This window comes from Caretta caretta, chromosome 3, assembly GCF_965140235.1.
Source record: "Caretta caretta isolate rCarCar2 chromosome 3, rCarCar1.hap1, whole genome shotgun sequence".
Lineage (NCBI taxonomy): Eukaryota > Metazoa > Chordata > Testudines > Cheloniidae > Caretta > Caretta caretta.
This window is the reverse complement of record NC_134208.1, coordinates 179194920-179218214: the sequence shown is the minus strand read 5'-3', so window position 1 is coordinate 179218214 and position 23295 is coordinate 179194920. Positions and strand designations below refer to the sequence as shown.

Below are 23295 nucleotides of genomic sequence, written 5' to 3'. Positions count from 1 at the left end.
AACTTCTCCTGCTACAGAGAACACAAAGACTCTGCACCCTCAGGGCTCCCCCAATGACTGCCTACCTGTATGGTGCTGGAGGGAGAGAGCAGGAAGAAGACGACAGAGTGCCTCTGGGTCTCCTTGCTGAAAGGGGGAGACAGGCTGAGATGGAGAAAACAGGCTCCCTTGAGCCCTTGTCCCACAGGCATGTTCTCCAGAGTCCCTGTTCCCTTGTCTGGACTCACAGGCCTCTGACAAATGTCAGTCCAAGGCACTCTTTCTAGATAATCTCTATGCACAGAAACAAGCCCATCCATTTCACTGGAACAGGCCAAGGGAAAGGCTGTTATAACTTTTTTCAGAGTAGCAGAAGTGAGCTGTAGCTCATGAAAGCTTATGCTCAAATAAATTTGTTAGTCTCTAAGGTGCCACAAGTACTCCTTTTCTTTTTGTTATAACCGTGTATACTTTAGTAGTCTAGTCATTCACCAGTAGCTGATGTACTTGAACACTACCTCTAGCGCACAGGCTGGTGGGTCCTTAGCTCAGTGGGGCCTTACTGTAGTAAGTTTGAAAACCACTGCACTAAGAGGCTGATTCCACTGTGTTCATTAGACCAGCCTACATGAGGCACAAAGCTGGTGATAAAGTCCAGAGTAAGGGCTATCTTAGGGAAAAGAATGAGATTGATGACCCTTCCCTACGGGAAGGCAGGGTGTCCGTTTCAGATGAACAAGCTGCTGTTAGGTCTGTGTGTGACAGTTTGTGACCTTATATTCACCAGTTTTACAAGACTATGATAAATGTTACACAAAGTATGCCTGGTGAGGTACCACTTGAAAACTCATAATCTGCTGAACATTATTTTCCTGGTAAAATGTGCAAGATGCACATTTCTGGAGAGAAGTCTGGGACTACAAATCTTCTGGTGTTACTTTGCAATATAATTCAGGAGTGGCTGACCTTGAGCACACCTATAACTCAACTGGGAGTAATTTACATGCTAGAGGGTGTGTGAACAGGCCAGCCGTGGTAGCTCTCACAGCAAAGCAGTGTAAAAGGCACCCCAAGTTGGAGAATTGAGGGAACACAGCAGTCAATCAATCCAGATTGTACCCTGGTAATGTCACAGTCTGTGGTCAAGAAATGCTCTCCTGACATTGTCTACCACTTTGCCTCTAATTCATCCATTTCAGATATGATAATAGACAATGGTAGCAAGGCAGCTCCGGCATGATCTGGAATCTTTGCGTTTCTGGCCTGGAGCTAAATTGGAGACAGTTTGTGTGGTTGTTTATCTCCTAGCAATAGACACAGACAGATATTATTGTTGATTTTTGCATTTGCCAGTAGCCTTTGATATCACTGACTGCAAAATTTTGGTGAGTTGACCCTGAAAGCCCCTCCGCCCAGCCCAGCCAGGAGCCTCTCCCCTGGCCCCAAGCTGCTGTGGCGAGAGAGGGCGGGGGAGTCCTCTCTCCCACCACAGCCCGAGGGCAGCCTGCATCCCAAACCCCTTATTCCGGGCCCCACCCCAGGGCCTGCACCCCCGTGACCCCAACCCTCTGCCCCAGCCCTGAGCCCCCTCTCGCACCCTGAACCCCTTGGCCCCACCCCCACCACATGAATTTTGGTATGTGCACCAATATAAAGGTGATGTGTCACACATCACCGCCATATTGGTGCACATAACAAAATTTATTCTGCCCATGGATGTAAAAAATTAGAGGGAACACTGCTCCAGGCGGTGATTTATTGGGCAGTTTGGAGTAGAGTGCTTGATCCCTCTAAGAAAGATATCTGAGCATCTGGGGGTAGGGGAGTTCTCCAGGGAGGAAGTGCCTTTCGAGTAAGAACAGGCCTGTAGTGGAAAAAGGTGGCTCTCAGGGCAGAGTAGCCAACTGAGAGACAACTCTGAAAAAGAGACTGGTAACCCTAGTTTGGACACGGAACAAAAGCTGGGCTTAGAAGGCAAAGGACTTGGGGCTGCTTTTGAGGAGAGAAGTACAAGCGTTCAGAAAGAATGGACTACAGACTAAGAATAGCTCTAAAAATAAGATTTTACTTATATTAATTTCCATTACCAGTAAAGGGAGCCCCTAAGTTGAAGGTTTTTTTAAATGGTAAAGGTAAAAGCTTGTTTGGACTAATTTATGCAGGGTGAAAGAGAAACTGAGGCATGATCCAAGGATGGGCTCTTGGACAGGTAGGGACATAACCAGGGCTGTCTCAGGGTATGTCTACATTGCTATCTACTCATGTTGCTGAAACCTATGTTGCTGCATTTTCAGTGCTATCTGTAGTCATGCTAGCTCAGGTAAAGCTAGTGCAGGTATGCCTACCCAAACTGTAATCACACTAAATTATGCTGGGGGATGCTCCAGCCCCCAAAGCAGCCCCAGGAGGGGGCAAGTGTGGCACAAAGCCAACATAGGCATGGCTTCCCCTGGTCTGAGTTTTTTTTTCAATAGCACCCTCTGAGCCTAAAATGCTCCCCTACTTGACAGGGGTACTGGATGGATTAATTAATTAATTCATACTGGATTATCAGATGCTATGGTGTGGGGGCTATGTAAGTACATAGAGGGAGATTCACATTGTAGGGGTATTCCTGGATCCTTGATTGATCCTGCAGTCCCAGGTGGCATCAGTGGCTAGAAGTGTCCTTTTTCATTTGATTCCTGCTCAAAGACTGTAACTACTTCTCTTTTATATGGACCTTGCCTGTGTCATTCAGGCCAACTAGATTAGATTACTGAAATGTACTCTACAGGGAGCTATGCTGGAACAACACTTATTAGGTGATGCTGAATGCAGTGGTTTGTCAGCTTAATGGCCTTGCTTTAGGCAGATTGTTTACAAATTGTTTTTTAAACTTTTGAATTAAATTACACCCAGAAGTGAATAAGAACCAGTGCAGTCTTTGGTGTAACAATGAGTGGGGAACTCATTGCCACAAGATATTATAGCAGGCATGAGTTTAATAAGTTTCAAAAAAAAGATTAGACATATATAAGAACATCTGCAATTACAAATTAGACAGGATAAAATATTTGAGAGATATAAACCCTTATGCTTGAAGGCATAAGTCAATCACTAACTGATGAGTTTTAGGAAGAAATTTCTTCTTTGGGCAGACTATTCCACAATTGTCCAGAATGGATTTTACTCTGAAGCACTGGGTACAAGCCACCATTGGAGACAGGGTACCAGCCTAGATGGATTACAGGTCTGATTTCTAAGGTCACAGCACCATGAACCGTTACCACAACACATGGGAGTCATTGGCCAGCAATCTTCCTCCATGTCTTGCAGTCTTTGCACAGCCTTGAGTTGTGTGCCATGCCACATCCCATCCAGTCAGCCACATTATCAAACCACACTTGTTGTGGGCACACCCTGCTGCTGGCCCCTGTCCCTACAAAACTAGCTTCAGCAACTTTCCTCTGCTCTTCCAGCCCACATCTCCCACAAACTCAACTTTTCTTTCTTTTGGTGATATTGGCTATCACTCCAGTTATGCTGTAAATTCAAGTATTACCCATTTGTTAGTCATGTGAAAGGTATAGCTAATGCTCAGCAAGTGCCTGTAGCATTTCGATTCAAGGGCAGAAAGCCTCTTAATGTCCTGTTTCCTTAGTGTCCATGTCTTACTTGCCTATAGCAAAATGCTGAAGACAAGAGAGTGCATCAGTTTCATTTTACACTTCATAGTAATACCTTTGCTTCTCCAAATTTGGCTGACTGTTGCTAGAGTAGCAGTCATGAGTCCAATTCTATGTCAGATTTCTAAGGGTTGTTTAGTGTCACTTGTAGTGATGCCACCCACATATCTGAAGTGCTCAATGCACTTCAGTGTCTCTTCAGATTTGGGTAGGTATACCTTTGCCATTTCAACAGAAGTAGATGTCACCACTGTATTTGTGGTTTTGTGTGATATCTTTAGAACTAACTTCTCTGCTTCTGCTGCTACTCTTTGTAGCAATTTTTGTACTTCTTGCAATAGTCCAATCAGGTCAATATCAAAAGCACAGATGAATAATTTTTCATTCACCAATGGGAACACTCTCCTGTAGGTTTCCATCAGTGGCTGTTCTTAAGATTTCCTCAAGATAACAGTTGAAGAGTCAGTGATAGCATGCATCTCTGTCTGACTCCGATCCTCAGATCAAACCAATTATTCCGCTCACAAACACTGAAGCTGTCATGCTTCTGTAGAGATTTTGTCTCAGCCTTATTACATTTTCACCTGCTCCGACCAGCCATAGGATTGCCTAGATAGATTTCTGCCATATGCTGTCAGATGCCTTCACAAAATCCACAAAGACATGCACCACCTTCCCATCATTCTCCAGCACTTTCTCACATAGCGCATGCAGACTGAATATTTGCTCCACCCATAGTTCAGCTATGTGGATTGAGAGACACAGAATCTTGAAATATGCTGGATGCTCTTGCCCACTCTCTTTCAAAGATTGCACACTTTTTTTTTTGCACTGTCTACTTGCTCGGGAGCTATTAATAGTTGGTTATTAACATTTTAATCTCTTATCCTTTAAACAGGAACAAGCATTATTACATCCCTCTATTCGGCTTGTGATGTTTTATCACACAAATACTACTAACAACTTCCTGGCTAAAATCTATGCTTTATGAATTACTGAACAAAATCCAACTAATTGAGTTCACACTGATGCCTGGCAAAAGGATATTAATAAGCCCAATAACTTGTATAAATAGAGTAAAAGTGAAAAATTACAGGCTCTTGCTCCAGGATTGTATACGATGTTTATCATTATAACCCATACATTGTGTATAAAATGGGCAGTAACCTAATGCAGAGGTTCTCAATCTTTTTCTTTCTGACTCCCCCCCCCAACATGCTATAAAAACTCCACGGCTCACCTGTGTCACAATAACGGGTTTTCTGCATATAAAAGCCAGGGTCTGCGTTAGGGGGTAACAAGCAGGGCAATTGCCTGGGCCTTATGCCACAGGAGCCCCCACAAAGCTACATTGCTCAGGCTTCAGCATCAGCCCGGGTGGTGGGGCTCAGGGGCCAGGCTTTAATTCCATGCAGCAAGGCTTTGGCTTTCTGCCCTGGGCCCCAGTGAGTCTAATACTGGCCCTGCTTGGCGGCCTCCCCAAAACCTGCTCACAGTTCCCCAGGGGGCTCGGACCCCTGGTTGAGCGCCACTGACCTAACCGACTGTGTCCCTGATCCTCAAAGGTATTTAGGCTTTTAACATTAATTTAAATCAATGGAAGTTTGAGGATCTGGGCCTGTGAGGTGGAGGAACTGTAGTCAGGCTGGTAATATGATGCATAGATCCTGGAACTGCCCAAAAATTAAAAGATTTTGGCTTGTTGTAGAAAGGCAATGCAATTGAATTATAAACTAATCTTGAGAAATCTCCCATGTTAACACAACTAGTGGGCAAAATACTAATCTTTTTGGTGATTAGTTCTTTGAATTATTATTCCTGATGACTGCAGTAAAAGCAATGCTTCAGAGTCTGGACCAAAATTTGGGAAGCTTTAACCACGTAAAACAAATCAACAGCCTAAAATGGGATGTACGCAACAAGTACTTGAACATGTGGTTAGCCATCATTATTTAGGGTCAGATTCTTCAGACCTTAATGGCGCAAAACTCCCATTAAGCTGATGGGGAGTTTTGCTTTGTCAAACATTGTAAAATTTAGGAGGGCTGACAAGCAATTAAAAAAATTAATCTTGATTAATTGCGTGATTAATCGCACTATTAAACAATAATACAATACCATTTACTTAAATATTTTGGGATGTTTTCTACATTTTCAAATATATTGATTTCAATTACAACATAGAATACAAAGTGTACAAAATGCATCCGATGAAAAGAGCTGTAGCTCACGAAAGCTTATGCTCAAATAAATTGGTTAATCTCTAAGGTGCCACAAGTACTCCTTTTCTTTTTGCAAAGTGTACAGTGCTCACTTTATATTTTTTTGATTACAAGTATTTGCACTGTAAAAAAAACAAAAGAAATAGTATTTTTCAATTCACCTAATACAAGTACTGTAGTGCAATCTCTTTATCATGGAAGTTGAACTTATAAATGTACAAAAAAACTGCATTCAAAAATAAAACAAGGTAAACTTTTAGCGCCTGCAAGTCCACTCAGTAATCATTCTTGTTCAGCCAATCGCGCAGACAAACAAGTTTGTTTACATTTTCAGGAGCTAATGTTGCCCACTTCTTGTTTACGTCACCTGAAAATGAGAACAGGCATTCTCATGGCACTGTTGTAGTCGGTGTCGCAAGATATTTAAGTGCCAGATGCGCTGAAGATTCATATATCCCTTCATGCTTCAACCATCATTCCAGGGGACATGCGTCCATGCTGATGATGGGTTCTGCCTGATAACGATCCAAAGCAGGGCGGATCAACGCATGTTCATTTTCATTATCGGAGTCAGACGCCATTAGCAGAAGGTTGATTTTCTTTTTTGGTGGTTCGGTTTCTGTACTTTCCACATAGGAGAGTTGCTCTTTTAAGACTTCTGAAAACACCTCGTCCTTCTCAGATTTTGGAAGGCACTTCAGATTCTTAAACCTTGGGTCGGGTGCTGTAGCTATCTTTAGAAATCTCACATTCGTATCTTCTTTGCGTTTTGTGAAATCTGCAGTGAAAGTGTTCTTAAAATGACAGGTTTCAGAGTAACAGCCGTGTTAGTCTGTATTCGCAAAAAGAAAAGGAGTACTTGTGGCACCTTAGAGACTAACCAATTTATTTGAGCATAAGCTTTTGTGAGCCTTAGAGACTAACCAATTTATTTGAGCATAAGCTTTCGTGAGCTACAGCTCACTCCAAAGTGAGCTGTAGCGCACGAAAGCTTATGCTCAAATAAATTGGTTAGTCTCTAAGGTGCCACAAGTACTCCTTTTCTTTTTGTTCTTAAAACAAACAACATGTGGTGGGTCACCATCTAAGACTGCTAACACACATGGAATAGTGGCCGAAGCAAGAAGGGGCAAATGGATGTTTAGCATATCTGGCATATAAATAAATACCTTGCAATGCCAGCTACAAAAGTGCCATGCAAATACCTGTTCTCACTTTCTGGTGACACTGTAAACAAGAAGAGGGCAGTATTATCCCCAGTAAATGTAAACAAACTTGTTTGTCTTAGTGACTGGCTGAGCAAGAGGTAGGACTGAGTGGACTTGTAGGCTCTGAAGTTTTACACTGTTTTCGTTTTGAGTGCAGTTATGTAACAAAACAAAACGTACATTTGTAAGTTGTCCTTTCACAACAAAGATTGCACTATAGTACTTGTATAATGTGAATTGAAAAATACTATTTTTTTGTTTAACATTTTTACAATGCAAATATTTGTAATAAAAATATATACTTTGGTTTCAATTACAACACAGAATACAATATACATGAAAATATAGAAAAACATCCAAAATATTTAATAAATTTCAATTGGTATTCTATTAACAGTGCAATTAAAATTGCAAGTAATCCCAATTAATTTTTTTAATTGCGATTACTTTTTTTTTTAGTTAATCGCGTGAGTTAACGGATTAATTGACATCCCTAAATTTTAGTCCTTATATTGAAGGAAATATGGATTGGGAAACTCTCTCTTCTGTAGAACTTTTTACATTGAGTCAGATTTTGTTAACCTTACTCAGGTTGACTAGCATTTTACTCTGCAGGTACGCCATCTGATTTCAGTGGGACTATGTAGGGGATGAGGTTCGATTTGGCATGCAGAAAGGTGGCAAAACTCAGCTCTTAAACTGTACAGTTTATTTCACTTTATTTCCTTTCACTATATATGTAAACTTCTAAAATGCTCTTTGTTCCATGTGACCTATTCTTTTTCATAATGGTCAGGCGGTTCTGAGCTATGATTCCTGCTTTTTCGGCAAAATAGGATCATTTTATTGTTACCTCATCTTCCCCTTTGCCTATTTTATACATCTGTTGTGTCTTGTCACACAGTTGGCTTGTCAAATCTCTGGGACAGGGGTGGTCTTTTCACTATGTGTTTGTACACTTCATATCATAACAAGGCTCTAGGGTTGCCAACTTTCTGATTGCACAAAACCAAACACCCCTGCCCAGTGCCTTCTCTGAGTCCCTGCCCCTACCCTGCCCCTTTTCAGAAGGGGTTCCTGGCCAATGGGAGCTGCGCAGCCGGCGCTCGGGGCAGTGCCTGTGCTGCGGGCAGAGGCAGCGCACGAAGCCCCCCTGGCTGCACCGGCACCGAGGAGCTGGAGGGACACGCCGGCCTCTTCCAAGAGCTGCATGGAACTGGCTGCTGTGGCCAGACTTTTAGCAGCCCACTCAGCAGTGCTAACCAGAGCCACCAGGGTCCCTTTTCGACTGAGCGTTCCAGTAAAAAAACAGATGCCTGGCAACCCTATCAGGCTCTCACCCCGATGTGCTACTGTGCTGTAAATAAAAATACTTCGTTCTTATACAGTACTCTAGCTGTTGTTTTAAATTATTCCCATCTCACCAGAGTTCCTTCCCCACGTTATCTGTGGGGCAGGGCCCAGCGCTCCCCCTGCTCTGTGGGGATGGTCAGGTATTTTTCCCCACTCCACTTCCACCCCTAAGAGGCTCAGCCGTCCAGCTGGGCCTGGACAGTCCACTCTTCTGGGGTTGGAAGTGAACAGAACAAAAGAAGAATTAACACAAGTGAATCATCCCCAAACTGGGTAAAAGAAGCTCTTGTCCGTCACCGGGTGTTCAGCAGGCTGCAGCCCTAAGCTGAGTTCACAAATAAATAGCAGGGTATAGTCCCGCCCCAGGGAGAGTCAGTCTCAGGTCTCCCTTCCTTCTGGAAGGGGTCATTGGGCAGTGGCTATTCGAGACGCTCCTGCCTTCAGCTAGCCCCTCTCCAGGCACTGAGGACTGAATTCAGCTCTCCTCTCAAGTCTGCCTGAGCCCAGAACCCTTCTAAGTTCCTTCCTCCATTTTTGACCTCTCTCTCAGGTGTGATGGGGCCAGGGCCAGCTGAGCCCCCAGTGGCTTGTTAACCCCATGGGGTTTGCATACCCCCTCACACACCTTTCAAGGAAAATGATGGCGACCTTGTCCCATGCGGGGGGGGGGGGGGCGCTAGTGGTTTAAGATCAATGTAATTTCTGTTTGGTTCACACAATTAAACTCCTTCCAACTGTGGCAGAATTGGTGAACACCCATCTCCGGAGATACCAGCTACTGCACAGAGCCACTGTGCCCCCAGTTCCTCCACTAATCACTTGGTCAATTCAAAACCAAATGCCCACAGGCTGATCCTCTGGCGGCGGGTAAGGGAAGTCACCACCACCATGCCGGCAGCACAAACCCCGGGTAAGGGTGCGTACCTACCACCCAGCAGTGAGGTTTGCAAAATTGCAGGTCTCCTCGCCTGGGCCCACAGCGTGTAAGCCCTACATGCCAAAGCGCCTCACCGAACATCAGTGTCCCCTCTTGCAATGGCGCTAATTAAATTACCTTTACTGTCCCGGTGGCCTCAGCCATTGCTAGGGAGGCCAGTGCACACCCTGGGCCTCGGAGCAGCAGCCCCGCGCCTTCCCGCTCCGCCTCCATGTCGGGCGGGTTGGAAAGTCTGTTCGGGTGCCCTGTTCTGCTTGCATCACATCGCGGCTCCCAAGGAAGGAGAGGGAGGCCCGGACACCCGGGTGCGTGTCGCTCCGCCGGCGCTGCCGCAGCAGCAGCGGGGCTTGCGGTGCCGCTTGGCCCGCTGCCGGGCGCTGGGGAGGGGCGGCGAGGGCGGAGGGCGCCTGCGCTGCCACCCCCTCGACCGCCCGCGAGCGCGGGGCGCGGGGCGTGGGGCGTGGGGGGGGTGCGCGCGCTCTCCCCGCCCCCTGGCTCCCGGCGCGGCGCAGCTGTCGCTGTGCAGGCGGAGGGGGCAGGCGGGCTGCGGATTCCTCCAGTCACTCCCTTTCGCTCCAGCCACTGCCCGGAGCGGCGTCGCCCCCCACTCGCCGCTGCGGTGCGGAGCGGAGCCCTCAGCTTGCCGCGACGGGAGCGGCTCCCCAGCCCGGCGAGGTAGGGGCTCTCGGTGCATGCGGACAACATGGCACAGCCATGAGCGGACCCCCCCGCCCCCGTAAGAGTCCTGCCCCCTCCCCGCAGGCTGCAGGGAGGCATGGCAGAGGCCGGAGGCCGGGGGGATGTCCCCTCCCCATGGGGAAGAGCACACGCAGGGGACAGTAAGGCTGGGAAGCGGGAAGTGTGTGTATCTGATGGGGCGGGGGGCTGCAGAGAAAGGAGGCGAGGGCCTGTGATGCACCCGGCTGAGTCTCCCTCTGCAGAGGGAGAGGGGGAGAGAAAGGCTTTGCCCCTGCCGCGGCGCGGGGGACGGGGCCGTGGGCTTGCCAGCCCGGCTGGAGCTGGTGGGAGTGGGTGCGGGCTGCGCGCACCCAGCGCTATAGCCGGCTCCATCCCTCTGTTGCAGTGGGGTTATTGTGCCCCCTCCGCGGTCTGGTTTGTGCGTGGACAAGGCGATGAATGGTCCAGCCGCAAAACCGGGCAACGACGGGGGAGCGAATGACAGCAGGGAGCTTCAAACCCCCCGGACCGTGGGAGCCTGGCATAGGTGGCTGCCTGTAACGGTACATGGGATGCAAACAGGCGTGGTCGGGAGCTAGCTGCGCTGCTGCCGCCGCCGCCTCCTCTTCCCCCCCCCCCCCAGGTCTTTCTGGACTGGGCGCACACCAGCTCTGGAGGAGACCGGTCAGTTTCCCCTCTCTCCTTCCCTACCCCCAGGACTTCAACAGGTTCGTGTTTTAGGGTTGGATGTGGATCTGCCAGGGTTCCCTCTGTTGGTATAATCGGCATCTTCGTTACGTATTGGTTGGATTGCGGTAATAGTGCCTTTCCAGACCATAAAGCCTAATCAGATTTGAATTTATCTGTGTGGAATGAGAAGGACGTTTCGCCTCCCTGTTCGCTCTGTTGCAGTATTTATATTTGGGAAGCATGTGTGTGCAAATCATGCCTGTGTTATATATTGTTATGGTTTTCCCTTTCCTTTATGCCTGAGGAGAAATGATGCAGCACAATGCAGTGATCTGACAACGTTTATTCGGGTCTTTCCGGCTACATTTTGCATGATTCCCTTATGCACTGTCAAAACCCCACCCAACAGGAAATCGAGATTGTTTTTTTCCCGGGAACAAACGCAATCACCGCCCTATCATTCTACCCGCTTGCCTTTTATGTTGGTGGTTTGTGACTCTGATCAGTGTGTCGTGGAGGTGCAGATGGCAATTGTGCGTTTAGGGTGTGTGTGTGTGTGTGTTTTTGCTTGCTCTTGGTTTCTGTAATGAAGGGGGAGTTATGCGATTGCAGTTCTGCAGCTCTAATGCGGTCTGATGGAGTCCAGCCTGCAGCTGTGGAACATTAATCTGATACTACAAAAGTAGCAGCATTAGGGAGGGGTTAGAGGAAGAATGTTATTGTAAATGAGAGGAAACGGTGTACATTTATATTGTACCAGATAGGCACCTACTGTTCTTGCACCATTTAAACGCAGACTGTATGTAAATCAAGTGGATATAGTCAGACTGGTTCTCGATATTAAGTGCCCTTTCACATTATGCAGGAGAGCATGTTAGACCACCTGGTATTTCTTTACTTTATACATGAAAGGTATTTGTGCTGTCATCACCATTAAATCTTTAAATTCTCACACTGTACATTTAGGAATCTAAAATGTTTTTTTGCAATTTCATTAGTCTCCTTTCAGATTGTTACACAATTCTGTTGCTTATATTTACAGAAGAAACATTTGTTTTATTTGGAGTGTTTGACTTCCTGACTTCTAAATGATTAGCCATATAAAGTTCAAACTTATTGGTTATGAGGCTTTGGCTTAAATTTTTAATAGTCTGAAAGTTTTATGGACCTGAAATGCCTGTATTACTGAGGTGAATACATAATTAAAAAGGCATAATGCATGGAATTTGTATCTTCCAGATCAACAGAGTAGTTTGATGTCTACAGGCCTGTTTTAACCAAAAAAACCCAAAAAAACCAAAAAACCCCCCAAAAAACAAAAACTCCACCAAAAAGCAGAGTTCTGCCAAATATTGCAAGAGTGCAGTATCTCTGAAAAATCCGTCTTTCATAGCAGTGTAAAGTGACATTTTAAAATCAAGATGACTTAAAAATAATAATTTAAACATAGATCCTTTGATTTTGAAGTATATGAAACATTTAATCTATTACAAGACTTAACTTTTACGCAAAAATCGAGTAAGCAATTGAATATAACATAAATTCCATTCCAGTCCTCCAGTTCTGAGGAAATTTGCATCCTTACAGTCGGAAGGGTGGGGTGGTGGGAGAGAAGAGAGATTGCTTTCTAGATAATGTCTACATAAGATTTTGTGCTTTCATCATGAGATTGTCCATAGACCTAGATTTTGAATTATCAATATAAAAAGTAAAATTCCTGTAAATGGAAAATAAAACTACCAAGGTTTGAGATTTCTTGAAACATTATATACAAAGGTTTGTTGATAGAATTGTGGATATTATGAGCTAGGTGACTGATTTTTGATTATTTCTGGCCTGTCCTGAAGATTATCTAGGCAGTTGGTGTTTATTACTTTATTAAAGAAATCTTAGCAGTGTGGAAGCGTCACAGGAAACTTATCCATTTTGACTTGTTAGCCAATGTGCAAAACTCCCAACCAGAAAAAGGACTTGAATGTACGATGAAGCCTCTAGAGTAGTCGTATTTACCACTGTGGGCTGCATTTACACAATATATATACTACCTGTATGGCCCTGAGGATGTCACATGGGCTGCAGCTATGTGCCGATTTGGCCAAAAGCGGCCCGTGGGCTGAGAATCACTGCTCTAGAGTAAAAGATGTACGTTTATGATGGTAATGGTGACAAAAAGCAGTAGGTGGCCAAAGAATTAGTTGCTTTTACCAAATTCACTTCTACTGTTTAACAGTCTAGTTGTCAAGATGGTTGACTTTTCTGAAGAAAACTTGCAAAAATGGTGGTTGTGATTCTAGTGTGACACAGCAATTCTTGGTGATTAGTGCTGGCTGGTTAATGTGTCGCAACTGATACTAGGAAGACACTAAATAAAATGAATAAACCATAGTATTTTTGCAATATTAAACCATACAGTTTATTCTTTGCATACTGTAACAAAGTTGGTACTAAATCTGGTAGTAGAGTAGTAGCATTGCTGTAGAACAAGTTCAATGAAGTAAATTGTATGTGGTAAAAGGTAAAGCTTTTGATGGAACATAAATTAGTAGTTGTGTCAGAAAGTGTTGTAGAACCCTATTTCAGCTTTAGTGTGGGATGAATCCAGAAACCCTTGGGATTAATCTGTACGTGCTCCCAAGGATGGAACAGACTGATGGTGAAACGTTTGTGCTCACGCTGGTCATGTTGTACACAAACCAAAGCACTACTGCATGATCTAATTTAAGGCCTACCTGCCTTTAAATTGGACATATACCTTCAAAAGAAATGTGATGAAAGCCCTATTTTCATATAAAGATTTCTTGAACTACCTCTCCTTTATCAAGGGCCCCCACAGTGATCATTGACATTACATAGGCTTGGAGAAGTATTTTATATGGGTCAGTGTGACATGAGTCCTACCAAATTCATGGTCCATTTTTGTAAATTTCACAGTGGTAGCATTTAAAAAAATCTTGAATTTCGTGGTTTCAGATATTTATATCTTAAATGTCATGATGTTGTAACAAAACATGAATATGTATTTTAAAAAGGCAAAATATAAACATGTAAACCCCTTAAAACTATTTCTCAAACTGGGTGTCTGGACCCAAAAAATGGGTCACAAGGCGATTGTAGAGGGGGTCACAGTATGGCACAGTAGAGCTGGGTGCCCAGCTCTGAAGGCAGCACCACCACCAGTAGCAGCATGGGAGTAAGGGTGGCAATACTTTAATCCTCCCCACAATAGCTTTGTGACCCTCTTTTGGGTTGGGACTCCTAGATTGAGAAATGCTGTGTAGTTTTGTATATTTTTTACCCTGTAGTATAGGGTACTTTTATAGTATATAGTAAAAATACACAAAAGACTAGATTTCACAGCGGAGACAAGATTTCATGGTCCATGACTCGTTTTTCATGGCCATGAATTTGGTCGGGCCCCAGACATGAGACATTCACCTCTTTTGTGAGTGCCTCCTGTTGGCTGGGTGTGGTGCTGCAGTCTTTTTTTCTCCTGGCACCCCCTATAGGTTGTCAGCCTCATTAGGCAGGTCTTCAGTGGCTCAGTTCTCCAGCCAAGTCACACAGCTGATATGGTTGAACCCTTTCCAGAGTAGGGAAAGTCCAGCAAAACTATTTGTCCTCACCAGGGTCTTCCGCCCTGTCTGTAGGCGCTTTACATCCCAACTTTCACCCAGGCTTCTAAGCTAGCCTTGTCCTCTTTTTGGGGCCTTAGGCTGCTTTCCCAGGGGCTTGTGTGGGTGCAGAAAAGGATCTGGGGATTACAGGGGATGAGAAGCCGGATATGAGTCAGCAGTGTGCCCTTGTTGCCAAGAAGGCTAACGGCATATTGGGCTGTATTAGTAGGAGCATTGCCAGCTGATCGAGGGAAGTGATTATTCCCCTCTGTTTGGCACTGGTGAGGCCACATCTGGAGTATTGTATCCAGTTTTGGGCCCCCCACCCACAAAGGATGTGGACAAATTGGAGAGAGTCCAGCAGAGGGCAACGAAAATGATTAGGGGGCTGGGGCACATGACTTATGAGGAGAGGCTGAGAAAACTGGGCTTGTTTAGTCTGCAGAAGAGAAGAGTGAGGGGGGATTTGATAGCAGCCTTCAACTACCTGAAGGGGTGTTCCAAAGAGGATGGAGCTAGGCTGTTCTCAGTGGTGGCAGATGACAGAACAAGAAGCAATGGTCTCAAGTTGCAAAGAGGGAGGTCTAGGTTGGATATTAGGAAACACTATTTCACTGGGAGGGTGGTGAAGCACTGGAATGGGTTGCCTAGAGAAGTGGTGGAATCTCCATCCTTAGAGGTTTTTAAGGCCCGTCTTGACAAAGTCCTGGCTGGGATGATTTACTTGGAGTTGGTCCTGCTTTGAGCAGACAGTTGGACTAGATGACCTCCAACCCTAATCTTCTATGATTCTACTCTGGTCCTTCTACTACTCCAAGTACCGATCCAGGGACCCTATAAACAGCAGCCACATATCACTGCCTTCAGTTTGCTGCTGCTATTCCCTGGGCCTTTTTCCACATAGCCCCTTTTTCTTCATCCGTTACCTTAGGAGTACAGTTCTCCAGTCTAGTAAATGCAGCTCATTGAACTCCTTTGGCCAGCACAGAGCACCCATCATTGACTCTCTGGTCCCATCCAGGAACTGACCTGTTCAGGCCTTGCAGCTCCTTTTAGCTGAGCCTGTTGGGCTCTGATAGGCTGCACATATACAGCCATTCTAGGCAGGCCTGGAGGACATATCTTTGCTGCTCCTTTCCTGGGGCGGGGAGGGGTAGGACCATGGGGCCTTCAGCAGGAGGCCTCAGAGGGCCAGGGACACCCTGTCACTGTCAAGTTACATGAATATACATGTATGCAGTTTGACCGTTTGTACAAAGTATTGTAATTCATTTGTGAGGAGCCTGTGCTACACAGCTCAAATGAGACCATTTATTTATTCAGATTTGTGGGTACTACACACAAATTAAAAGCCTGTACAGTGGTTTACCAATAGCGCAAACATCTTCCAAATCTAAGTCCCAAGCAGTCACTGGCCCCCAAACCCTCCACTCCATAATTGTGGGAAAACCTTTGCAAAAAGCTGTATTTTGGGCTCAGTTGGACCAAAGCGAGGAGCCAATTCTGGAGCTGATGTATTGCCCCAGATAGTGCCCTATACCCATCCCACTCCCATTTAAACCAGAGAGCTGCACACGAGAGCAACACAGATAATCACAACTGCTGCAATAATTCCTGTGGCGAAAGACAACCTTTTAGGGCCTGATCTCCACTGTGCAGTCAATAGGAGTTTTCCCTACAGTACCTATGACTCAAACGATAAGGGATTTTTTTTAAAGTCAAAACCAACCCATAGGTCTCCTCCTGTTCCTAAATAACAGCAATGAGAGCTTTGCCTCTGACATAGATAGGAGCATTACTCAGATGTGTAGCTCTGTCTAGGCCCAGCTTGACTAGATTTGACGTCAACAGTTAAACCAGGACTGACTTTGGCCCATTGGTTTTAAAGTTTATTTGACAATCTAATGCCATCTTCTTGTTTTTATTGTAGGTTTATATCTTCACTTTAAAAATCCTCTTCTGGGTGTTTGTAATCCCTATATAACAATCAACGGTTGCCTCATGAGGAGAGTGCTAGAGGGTGGAGTATATGTACTATCTAATGTTACTCAGGTAGAATCAACTTTCTGCAGGTATGCTGCACCAAAGATGACCTTATCCTGTGTTTAATTTTGTTTCACATATGATTTTCATTTGTCAGATTTTATTATAACTCTTAAAATGATCTGCTGTAAATTTATTTTTTTAATGAACATTAAGGAGCAGCAATTACTTCTGGACCTAACAAAGGTTTACTTTTCTTTAATGAAAAGTAGCGTTACAGAGATTTCACACATGCAAAATTTTTATTATGTATAGCTATATCCCATCTGATTTACATAACATCATTCTTGTTGCTGTTTAACTCATCCTATGAATTTAAGCAGTCTAATCTTTTTAACAATTTTGTTGAGCTTTGGCTATTTTTAATTTGTAGTTAAGTGCTAGAACGAATTGCTCCTGTCAAATCCCCATAGAAAATGCATAGTTTTGCTGCAGAAAATCCTCTGTACAATTAAGAAATGCTTGAGTTTATAGCAAAAATTTTCAGATTTCTTTACCACAGCTTGAGAAGGTGGATTTTTGATGTGTGTTTATCTGAAAGAGAGTGATTTCTATATGGCTTTTAATATATGTTACAGGAAAAAGATCTACAGTCATATGTAATCTTTGCAATCTGTTGGTGTCTATCTTACTGTGCCCAATGACAGATTAAAGCTGAAGAGTAATTTGAGCTGTGTTCTTTTAGCGCCATTGACTGTTTTTTTCTGACCATTCCCCCTTATTAGTGATTTTTTGTTGGCTGGTGTCATTTCAGATGTTTCTGCTTTTATGTATCTTTTGTTTTCCTTCCGTAATTTTTTCTTCTGCACAAATTTAGCTTTTCCTTAAGCTCACTCTATTTTTTTAATTGTACACAGGACTTCTTTTAACTTGTAACAATTGTCACTAGACTAGAATGCCTTATGCTAGTTTATAGTCACTTTTTTCATTAACTCCTTTGGAAATGTGCCAAGCATTGGAACTTTTATTTAAAACATATATTAGTTTGACTTGTTCAGCAACCTTGGCACATCAAGAAAACAGTATGAACTGAACAAAAGGGCCACTCTGTGTGAAAAATTTAGGCCAACAAATGCTAATTCACACCTGTCAGCTACCACGAATAGACTAGTGGCTAATACCAATTATGCCATTGAACCAGAAGAGGTGTGCCATTAATCTGCTGTTCAGAGACACTCACTGCACTGCAATCAATCTGTTCACAGGTAAATTTTCCAAAATTAAGTGGATTTTCCATTTACTAGGGCCCTAGTAGATTTTACTACATGCAGCTCTTTTGTCTGAAAAAACTGCCTGAGTGCAAGGTTTATCTGGTCAGATCCTGGAGCTACACCTGTTTATACCAGCTGAGGATCTAGCTTTCCATCCACAAAGCATAATCACCATTTGTTCTGTTGAAGATATTAAACTCTGGTAATGGGGGATTTGCCTCCTGTTCTGCCCCATATAGCTCAAAGCTCTGGGCAAGAATGTTGTCATCTCTTGTCTTTGTTTTATACAGTGTTTTTTTTTTTTTTCCAGTTGTAACCTGAAAGAGGAAATGCTAACCCCAGTCCATGGAGAGGGTTTCTTCTTCACCCTCAGTACGGAAAGAGATGGATAAAGAAAAGTTAGAAAAATAAAAATGAATAGAGGCTGATTCAGCTGTCACATTATGCCAGTTTTAACATGATATAACTCCGTTAACTTCAATAGTGCTAATAGTGATTTATGCTGATATAAGAGGGTAAGAATGAGTCCCACTCAGGGATTTTCAGTCAGAGATCTACTGGGTAGCTAAACTAGTTTATTTCAGGTTATATGCAGCATATTCATATTTTAAAGTAGAATATGCAGTTCTGGAAGAACAGTTTTTGACCATGATGAATCAGTGGAAAGGATGATCAAAAGTGGAAACACTTATTGGAATTTAAAAAAAAAAAATGTCTCCCTGTGTCTCTCCGTATTCCAGACAAACTAAATAACAGACAGATTAATGACAGGTTTCAGAGTAGCAGCCATGTTAGTGTGTGTCCACAAAAAGAAAAGGAGTACTTGTGGCACCTTAGAGACGAACCAATTTATTTGAGCATAAGCTTTCGTGAGCTACAGCTCACTTCATCGGATGCAACTGATGCCCAGAGCCTATAACTTAATGTTAAAACATTTGTTGGGATCTATTTTAATTATGGTCTTTATAACTTGGACTTTTGGAGGAGCTTGTTCCAAATGTTTTTTCTCATTTGCAGGCTAAGATTGTGCAAAGTGACCTCATGCTAGTAAAGGGTGGGTCAGTTATAATGTGGAAAAATCTCAGTCAATGTGTCTTAGAGATAAGTGGGACTGAATCCCAACTAGAGCTGTGCATTAAGTACTGGAATGTGTTGGAGACCTGCCAGCAGATTGGAAGCAGGACACTGCGACAAGTACTAATGCAGTCGCACTATACCTTAAAATAGTACCCTGGATAACAAAAGATCGGAAAAGTTGTCACTTTACCTCATTTTAGCACAGATTTGTTCCTTAAAATAGATTAGAGAATGAATATATATTTTTTCTGATTTATGCTCTGTTTGCTTTTTATAACTTACAGGTCCTCAAAAACCTTTAACACAGGGCAGAATTGCATTGCAGGAAAGAAGGAAAATAATGATAACTTTAACACTGGGGCACAAGTCCTTGATTAGGCAAGACTATCCATTACCTACTCCGATACCTAAGTAAGGACTGAATAAGAATCTATACCTTTGCTCGGAACTCGTGTAGTTTTTTCTCAAATTTGTCTTCATCTGTAAGCAAGTATTGAGGTAGAGATAAGCCAGTCACATTGGCACAGAGTTACATGAAGGCAGGATTTGGACTTAAGATTCTGGATGTGAGCAAGCAATATTTGAATATTTAAAATGAATATTGGTTTACCATCAAATACTGAAGTAGGCTTTGTTCAATGGTAAAAATAAGTTTATAGAATTTTCAGCTCCATGTCAAATTTGTCAACAGAACAATTTGACCCTGCATTTTATTCCTTTTGCATAAACGTTTTAAAAACTTAAAACCTGTGATACCTAAAGTAGTTTGTTATGGAAAGAGGATGAGTGTGCTTCTAAACGGGCACTACGGAGAAAACAAAGGGTATGGGCTGCTCTTTTGGAACAGCTTGTGCTATTGAGCCAGTATGTGGTTCTGGTCAGCATTGGTGAGAATCAGCTATAGAAAAGCCTGGAATGAACCAACCATTCTCTTAACACATATTTGTGTTGCTGTGGGGACCAGAACAAGAAACACTGTAATAGGAAGAGGAGAGTGGAAATAAAATGGAACAGTGAGGATACAGAATGAAAAATACATATGTAAATCATGACCTTTGGATTTGTGCAGGTCTCAGGACTAAAAATCTGAGTTGCATTTTTTTAAAATGACACAACTTACTTCATTTGGGGAAAATATACAGCACTTTTGATCTCATTTCATATTTGGAATCAAGGCGACAGCAGTAATTTAGCTCTGGCTGAAAAGGAGGGGCTTGCTCCTTCATTTTGTTCACCCGCATTGAAATCCTGGTCCCAGGACAAAGGTCCTTTTGAGCTGGGCTCAGGGCAGGACTCAAGTGTTGGGAAGAGGCACAAATGGCTTTACGCCCCCCTTGTGCTCCTCCAGTGGTGGTGCTTTCTCAGGGTGGGGGTTTCATTCAGCATGTAGCGTACCTTACAGAACCCTCAGGGCTGCTTTAAGTAATGCTAGCTGGTAATAACCCCCGGAAGGTCATTTCATCAGCCGGGCATAGGGTGGAGCACAGTGGCACTATGACCGTGCCTTCTCACTTCCAATGCTGGTTCTTGGAGGGGGCGTAGTGTACCAGCTACACCAGTTCTGCACTACCTGGGGATTCCCCAATCCCAGCTGGCCAGCAAAAATAGCTTTAAGGATTTGTATTGTTGGAGTGTTGCTAAGCATCATTGTTACGTTTGTATAAAACTAGTACTGTATAGTGGAATTGAGAATCAAATTCAAAAATTTCCATCTGAGTTTCACTGAACTTTCCATTTTCCCAGTCTTGTGGTCTTTCAGATTTTCTGCATGTATTAGGTTTATTCATTTCCAGAAATTACATTATTTAAAAAGCTATTTGAGTCATGACTAATAAAATATTAGGTGGCACTGAGTTAAAGGAGCAAGTAAATGATGGCAGTGGATTATTTTCAGAGAGATACTTCAAAGGTATGCTTAGATAAACAAGGATAACATAAATTCTGGGTAAATAAAACATACACTAAAGAGGATTAAACATATTTGACCCAGACAGGTATTTAAATAACACCAATACAATAAAGAATATCTGCTAGTTATTAATTAAAGTCTCAACTGGATTCTTAAATTTATTCAGTCATGGAAGAAAAGAACGATGTTCATAGGTAGCCTAGTTGCAGTGGAGTGATTTTCTTTTCCTGCTGTGCTTAATCCATATCATCATCATATGGACAAGCATGGCGAAGGATGGCCAGAGCAAGAGAAGATCGGAAGACATGTTGTGATCGGCTCAGTCTCAACCGATGAAGGACCGACAGTCTACGCAGTCTGTGCTGTGCTTAAAAAATGAATTGGCCAGATCTTCTGCTAGGATTAATCTACATTGCTCCACTGAAGTCAGTGAAGCAATACTGATTTCACCAGCTAAGCATCTGGCCTGAGATTTTGAATTCTCTTGGTATAAAAAAATGCAAATGACTTTATTTGGGATGCACATCGATCAGTTAAATTTTTAACCAGTGTAAATAATCTGAATCGGGAGAGGAAAGATTTATTAACAAAAGTGTCCATAAATCACTCTTGTAGATGATGATACCCTCTGTATAGAGAGGTTTGAGTGACACAGCTCTTATCGTATCTGTGTTTTGAGTCTAAGACAAATAATCCGAATGTGTAGTAAATCCTGTGTTGGATTATGGTACCGAAGCCTGTGAAACAAAGATCAGCACTGATAATTCTAAGAGAAGGAATAGATTCTCAAGATGCTTGCTTAAGTAATACTTTATGGTGACAGGGCAATGTAAAACTAGCAGTTTAAATTGCTTTGACCACCATTTTCTTTTAAACAAGCAGATAAGACATTATGGAAATCTAGGGAGCTGCTCACTAAAATGGAACTGACAGGTGAGGACCACATGGACATACCAACAGTAGGTGGAGCAGTGAGTTGGTGCATGATACACCAGCCATTTTAGAGATGTTTCTACAGCTGTTTTCAACTAGCGGAAAATAATGTGAATCACTTGGGATTGCTGTAGCTGGGCTTGTTGAGAGAGTTCAAAGAGTCACAGAGTTCCTTAGATTCCTGGCATGGTTCTGTCACTTTAAGGGCAGTTTGCAAAGTCACATGTTTAAGAGCATCTTTAACAGTAGTTGATATAGTACAGCAGTTTTCATTTTTAACCTTTGGGTGTCATAAGCAATGGCAGAAGGCCAAGGAGCCATTGAAGGAATTTGGGACTGAAATTAGTTTTAGCCAAACTGGATTATAGTGGCATCTACTAGCACTCTTTTATAGTTAAAAGTTTTTGCATATTTCTTTGTAAAACACCAGTCCTTTGTAGAGCTTGGTAATTTCCTGTTAAATTACTCTGTGCTATAATTTGGAATATTAGGAAATACAGACATGAAACAAATACTTCTGATTGTTTACAATAAGTAGAAAAATGTATCTCAAAAAGTTTTTAAAATATAACTTACATGTTTTGGGTTTAAAATATTATTAGCACATGTTCAGTCTGTAAAAGATTAATGTATCAAATGACTAAGATATTAATTTTGGAAAGTGGCTGTTATGCAGGCAGCATTATTATTTTATTAGAAGGATGTTTACAAATTGTGTTACAAACATGTTATTTACAGAATTAAAGTGATCAGGGATTCACCCTTGGTCTAACTCCACTGAAATCATGTTTGTTTATGATCGTTGCAGCTCATCAGTTCTATACATTTAAAGACATAATTTCTTATCGCAATAACAAAACAATTTTGAGAATCAGGCAAAAGAAAAAATAACAGAATCAAGCCCTGATCTGGCAAATTATTCTGGATAGCCACGGGACACAACTTGCAAGATTGGAGCCTTAAAAGTGAAACTCTCTTCTTCGGCTTTGTGCCTCAGGATTGTAGTGCCTATAAAACAGCCCACAGTGTCACATGCTGTTCTGAAGCATTTGTAACATCAAATTAAGAACTCTCATAGCAAGATGTGTGTTTGTATTAAATTCTTGTGCCCCCTCTGTTGTGTTCACACATTAAGCTGATGTCCAACGGTCTGATTCTGCAAAGTACTGAACACCTCATGTGGTGAGAGCTGGGAGCAATCCGCACCAGTCAGACGATACTCATTATCTCGCAGGCTTGGGCCCCAAGAGCTCTGAATGTATCTGGAGACAGTGTGACTTCACAGTACAAAATGCTAACTGCTTATAATAATTAGTTACGTTATTGTAACAAGTGGCCAAATTCCAGCCCTGGTAATTTTGCAGGTTGAACTAATAATCTTCATCTGCAATCGGGTTCTCCTGTCTACCCATATTACTGTAACAGGAGTGGGCTGATGGTGGAAGTTGGTCCTTATTTTTCTGGCTCTTATCAACATAAATAACTCTTACTTTTGTTTCAGTGCAATGAGGACAATCTAGAAACCATTACACACGTGAGTAGTCATTGGTGACTTCAGTGGGATTACTCCTGTAAGGGTTTGTAGTATCTGCCCCAGTATTACAGTTTACGGCATTGCTTCACCAAATAGAAAACACCTCAGACTTGCATACCAAAACCAAGTTTTGTTTTCATAGCTGAACATTTTATAGGTTGGAGACTCGAACATTCAAGGTGATACATATAGGAGGGACACTCCCTAATTTTTAGAATTTTTTTTTAAATTTTATTCCA

The 23295-nt window shown here is 42.9% G+C and overlaps 1 protein-coding gene and 1 long non-coding RNA gene across 3 annotated transcripts in view; one reads left to right on the top strand and one right to left on the bottom strand.

The window, feature by feature from the left end:
- Positions 1-9746, bottom strand: part of LOC125633509 (uncharacterized) — a 41445-nt gene extending 31699 nt beyond the window's left edge. Inside the window, exon 1 of the long non-coding RNA XR_007355632.2 lies at positions 9485-9746. This is a non-coding gene — a long non-coding RNA (uncharacterized LOC125633509). The remainder of the gene's footprint in view (positions 1-9484) is intronic.
- A 122-nt stretch (positions 9747-9868) lies between these two features.
- SPTBN1 (spectrin beta, non-erythrocytic 1) overlaps positions 9869-23295 on the top strand; it is a 220065-nt gene continuing 206638 nt past the window's right edge. Inside the window, exon 1 of one of the 2 annotated variants that reach the window (XM_048842862.2) lies at positions 9869-10042. The gene's annotated coding sequence lies outside the window, so the exon portion shown is untranslated. Of the gene's footprint in view, positions 10043-10654; positions 10774-23295 lie in introns of those variants that run through there. The other variant, XM_048842861.2, reaches the window with a different exon arrangement.